General features: G+C 45.2%; 1 long non-coding RNA gene across 1 annotated transcript; it reads right to left on the minus strand.

Annotated features, from left to right (window-relative positions):
* Window positions 1-3311: 3311 nt before the first annotated feature.
* On the minus strand, window positions 3312-5596 carry LOC137861078 (uncharacterized). Its single transcript, XR_011099360.1, has 2 exons — window positions 5484-5596; window positions 3312-4768 (listed from the first exon to the last, which is right to left on the minus strand). It is a non-coding gene; the product is annotated as an uncharacterized lncRNA (long non-coding RNA).
* Between the last annotated feature and the right edge of the window lie 250 nt (window positions 5597-5846).

The raw sequence follows: 5846 nt of genomic DNA on the forward strand, positions 1-5846 counted from the left end.
TTTCCAAGTTCTCTTGCCTCATGTACTGGGTTTACGTGGCAAGGTTTTGGTAGCGGGGGTGCCATCAGGGTGGGTTCTGCGAGAAGAATCCAGAAACTGCGCCATGTTAGAGAAGGGCCCGCTGCTGGCCACAGCCAGGCTAAGAAGCGCTGTTGTTTGCGCCTCTGTGAGGCCAGATTTAAGAAAGGTTAAAAGAAACAAAAAACAAAAAACAACAACAACAAAATTGCTGCGGAAGAGCAGCTGGGAGAGAGGGAGGAATGAGAAACAGCCTTGCAGACGCCAAGGTCGGTGAAGAGGGAGGGGGAGAGGTGCTCCAGGCGCCAGAGCCTGCAGCCTGTGGTGAGGACCATGGAGAAGCAGGCTGTCATTCTGCAGCCCATGGTGTACCACAGTGGAGCAGGGTTCCACGCTGCAGCCCGTGGAGGAGACCCCCGTGGAGCAGGGGCAGAGAGCGACCGAGAAGGAGCGGCGGAGACAAAGTGCTACAGACTGACCGCAGCCCCCATTGCCCTGCTCCCCTGAGCCGCTCGGGGGGAGGAGGTGGGAGAGGGTGGACTGGGGAGGAAAAATTGTACGGTCTCCCTACTCTGAGTCTGCTTTGCCCATCACGACACCTGCTGAGCGATCTCCCCGTCCTTATCTCAGCCCTTGAGCCCTTGGCATCGTATTTTCTCTCCCTTTCCCTTTCAGGAGGGGGAGTGAGAGAGCGGCCATGGTGGAACTCGGCTGCTCACCCGAGTAAAAGCACCACACTGTAACACCTAAACTAAAGTCCCTTTGCTGCATCTGAAGTCCTTTCTTCCTTGTCCTAAATCTATGGCCTGGGGAGGAGTTTGCTCGCTTTTTATTTGCAGCATCCTTCTCCACATCTCGGTTCTGCCTTCTCTTGACATTAAAGCCTTAGTCTATTAATCCAATGTTTAATCTTTCCTCAAAGACCATGTTTCCTAAGAGTCTGATCCTAAGAAGGGTCGTTCTTAGCATCGCTTCCTGGGTTCCTTGGGTGCTTTCTGCTTGGTGTGTGTGTTCCTTGAAATACAATCCTCAGAAGTGGACACAATTTCAGTGGAAAATTTCACAGTAGACCCCACACTCTGGATAGAGCAGTCTTCCGTCAGCCGCTCCCTCTCACCTTCTTCAACCTGCTGATGGGAGCACGAGGTGGAGGGTGTCGCAGGCTTTCTGAAGGCGACACATGGGGGTCTTCCCTGAGCAAGGTGTTCTGCTGTCAGAGAAGGAAACGGCTTTGTCGTTTGTTTCTCACCATCGGCACTTTGTGGCAGTTTCAGCTGTGGTTGTCTCACTACACATAACCTATTGGATTATTTCTTGGAGTATTTTTGCACGAGTGGACATTTAACTCATTAGTTCAAATAGTGAGATCATGCTCATGTCATTCACTTACTTTTCAGCCGAATGCAACTTTTCATAGAATTTGCTAGCGTTGCAGGGGCCCAGCCATGACCGCTCTCCTCTTAAGGCACCTCCAGTGCTAAGGAGACGGGGAAAGACTTTGGGAATGCATTTTGTGTCTTCCCAGTGGGATGCTGATGTGCTAAACTTTTCTACCACAGAGTGTGATGTGAATCTCCAACACCAAGCAACAACAACACAACAAAAAGGAAAGGCTCTTGCTACTGTCTCCCATGATACCCTGCTAACAAAGCTGACAAAGCGTGGGACAGAAGAGCGGACAGTAAGGTGGGTTGAGAACTGGCTGACTGGCCGAGCTCAGAGGATGGTGATCGGCGGCGCAGAGACCGGTTGGAGACCCGTGACAAGCTCAGGGGTTGGTGCTGGGTCCCGTCTTGTTCGACAGCTTCATCAGTGACTCTGATGAGGGAACCGTGTCCACCCTCAGCAAGTACGCTGATGATAGTAAGTACGCTGATGATAGTAAGTAGATAGCAAGTACGCTGGGAGGAGTGGCTTGCACACCAGAAGGCTGTGCTGCCATTCGGCGAGACCCGGACAGGCTGGAGAGCTGGGCAGGAAGAAACCAGATGAGGTTTAACAAAAGCAAGTTGCACCCGGGAAGTGTTATATATGGAGTGGTAATTCGTGTCGAGAAGATGGTTGATATTAATAAAGAAGGGGGAGATGTGGGAGTGTGGCCATGGGGGTCGGCAAAGACTGTTAAGTCACGGAACTTAAAGGATTATTTGATACCTTTTCTGATGTTAGATACGTATAAGCGTACTCAAGTTTAGTAAGTCATGGAACTTAATGGATTGTTTGTTACCTTTTCTGATTGTATAGGCATACTTGGGTTTAATATGTAAATTAATGTTCTGTACATTTAGAATGTTTGATGTTCGTGTGTGCGTGTTGTTGGAGCATAGACTCCCCACACACCCAGCGCTGTTTACTTGCCTTTTATAGCTTTTATACCTTTTATACTTTTTATAGTTATAAATAATACAAAATTCAGACTGAGTTGAGACTTCATTTATAACAAACCAGTCTCTTAAATTAAGGACATCCCTGCACGGCTGCCACAAAACAGTATTTCTAGCATTTACGTATGTGGTGGCATTGGTTTGTATGCCTGTTGAGTATGAAAAAATATAGTTTTTCCAACTAGTGTTTTATCAGCTGTAATATATAAAATGCAAGTCACTTTTGGTTGATCGAATTAGAGTTTTACAAATTGTAATACCAAACAAAAGCCAGTCGCTCTGCATTAAACATTAACTCTGCTGCACAGAGTGCAGTTTTTGTTTCTGAGGGGTAGTCTGTGTACTTGCATTTAATTAGCCTCTGTCAGAACCTCTATTTTTAGACTAAAAACAAGACAGGATAACCTGGCATATCTGAATTGCTGTGTGCAAGCTCAGTGCTCAAAATGTTGCCAAGGTACATATAGATAACCAACAGTACTATTGTAATTTTACTGAGAAATCCTGTGGTGAAAATAAAGGTTTAACCATAGCCTAGGATTCATACTGGGGACTTCTCTTTTACCCTCTGGGTACTGGTTGCACAGTGCTTACCCTCCCTTGTACGCCAGTCCTCTTGCTGAGGACAGTTGATGATGAGCACACTATAAAATGCTTAAGTGTGTTTTGAGAGTGGGAAGGACTAACAAATGCAATATATATGAATGTGATACATTTGTAATGAATTGGACATACAAAAACTACATTACGGTAGTGTGGAGAGTGTGGTTTGACCATAAGGATGCCAGGGGATCTTAAGCTATTAAGGCTGATGCTTTGTCCTTAATTCACCCTGTCATTTCTAGGTATTACAGTGCATGGCACCAAACGGAGCCCACTGCCTCACATCTAGTGTTTAATAAAGAAATATATGATGTGAATTATATTGGACAAAAGGAATCTGCTGTGAACACACTTTCACCCTACAATTTTCACAGTGTGTATTTAGGACAATATATTGTCTTAAACATAATATAATATATTTAAGTTTTTGCAGTTGGGGAGGGTTTGATACATGAAGTAGCTGTAACATTGCGGAGCGGGGGGCAGGGAATCATCATTTTGTAAAATTTAGTGTTTTCACAGGACAGAGTATTCAGACTGATACATTAGAAAACAGGTACTTAAGAGAATGTAATGGCTCAAGATAACAGAATCTGTATTGAGATTCTCATTTGAGCTGTGTATCTCTATTGTGTAAATCCATAGAGGTATATTCAAGGTGATTAGCTAGGATTTAGTTCTGTGTGGGAGCAGGGGGAAAAGGTCTAATGGAAATGTTGACAGACCATTAACTAGAGTATCACTAATGGGTGCTATAATAGATAGAGATATTTTTAATTGTAAAGAGGTTAATTGGTATTCCTCATTTGCATTCCTTTCTTCCTGAGTGGTAGCAATTGTAGCTCATCCATTGATAGGAATGACTATTATACTGAGAGAATATAAAGGATCACAATATTTTCTCCAAGAAAATAAGTATGTATATGTGGAAGAGAAATAAGTTAACTGACACATGATGATTAGCCAGCTCTAACTGGAGAAAAGCAGTTTTCCTAACGGTGTATGTAGGGAGTGCCTGCAGGAAATTGTTTCCATAGTAATTAGAAGAATTTGATCTTTTTAATTGCTTGGGAAAAATAGCTCACTTCCACTAAAATGTTTGCAACAACACGTAAATCATGGTAAACTTCAGCCTGCTTCTCTATGGAAATGGAAAATTTTGGAAACGTATGAGAGAAGCTACTGCTCTTTTCCTCCTCTGTCTCAGGTGCTGAGGGGAATACTTATACAGAGCCCTAAAACGATGCCCACCTCCCTGTACTAACAGAATAAAATGGGCCTCTGCTGCCCTCCTTGGTGCTTGGTTAGGCCATGACCAGAGGAATTGGTGCCCTGGGGCTGCCAGGCTACCTCTCGCCTTGCCACCGGCCCCTTCTGTTGACAACTTTTCCCACACACTTTGCAACTTTGGATCCCAGCACGGTGTTGGGGCCTGGAGCATCCCATGATGGAGCCCAGCCCCGTGCCGAGGAGGCCAGCTGCTGGCGGTGACTTCTGGCTGTGACAGGCCTCCCTCCATCATCTGCCCACGGCTCTCTGTGCTTGGAGCTGGCTCCAGGGGGTGGTGATCTCCCTCCTGCTCCTGTGGCAGCCAGCGGCAGAAGCCCAGGGCCTGCCCACCACCTCCGTAGTCACGGCCTCTCCTCAGTGCACAAAGAGCAGCAGGAAACCAGCCTCCCACTCCACTGGAAATCCCCTGTGCAAGGCCTTCCTCTTCCATGAAGCTTGCTTTCTTCAACTCGAGTTAATGCGACTATCTTTGTCTAATTAAGAAAAACAAGCAAAAGACTTCACGTAGCTGTGCCCTCAATTTTTTTTTCTGCTATTGCCACTTCTTTAGCTTCACTTCACCATCTCTACATCCTTGTTATTTTTTGCCTGTTGCACTTTTCCCCCTGCCCAGCCTTTGTGTTGTACACGCTCTCCCTATGGGTCTGTCAGCTTTTTCTTCCAAACTGTCTTTGCCCTCCTGCCCAGTCCTGAAGCATGTAGTAACAAATACTCTGTGTGGATTTTTTAAATACTGAAAGAAAACACATTTGACAAATGTTTTAGTTTTGTGGTTTATAAAGCTTAAGTATATTTTACTGAATGAATATATAGTCTTTTAATTTCTTTATAAAATTAATTCCTTAATGAACGTAGCCAATAGCAACAACTTACTCTTAAATGTCATCTCAGTGTACATAGCAAAACTGAATTATTTAATAGAGGAATCTGTCAATTTGTCAGTCCTTAAATGCAAAATGCAATTTCTTCTATGAGTCTTTCCAGTCTTTCAGTTTCTAGTATTTCTTTACCTAATGGTCCAAATTCTGTTTTGTGCAAGTGAGCAACTCCAGCTTTCCTCATCTGCACCCATTTCCTAACTAAACAGGACTTACCTGCAGTGTTGGGGTGGTGGGATGGGGATGTCACATAATGTTAGAGAATACAGACAGGAGACCTTCTATTTCAAGAAAAGAAGTTGCCTCTCACCTCCCATTCCCAAATCTCTTGTAGCATGCTTCATCGTGGGTTGCTTTTACAGGTTTTGTGCTCTGTGCCCTTCCAGGCACTTTATTTGTGGAGTCCCAAAAACCTGTGGGGCTCGCTGGAGCTCCTTGCTCTCTGAGTAGCTTGGATATAAACAAGAAGTTGGCTGCTCCTGAATGAGACCCAGCTAGCCTGCCTTCCATCTGCTGGGCTGCCCTGGCTCTCTGCTGCCCACTGATTGCATAGGCAGGGTGGTCCTCTCAAGTAATAACATCCACGTAGTGCCAAAATCCCAGGCTAGTTCTCAGCTTGATTGCTTTGCCAATCTGCTTCACCACACGGCCAAGCAGTGCTTTGCCAGCATGA

This window comes from Anas acuta, chromosome 9 (assembly GCF_963932015.1).
Source record: "Anas acuta chromosome 9, bAnaAcu1.1, whole genome shotgun sequence".
Taxonomy (NCBI): Eukaryota; Metazoa; Chordata; class Aves; order Anseriformes; family Anatidae; genus Anas; species Anas acuta.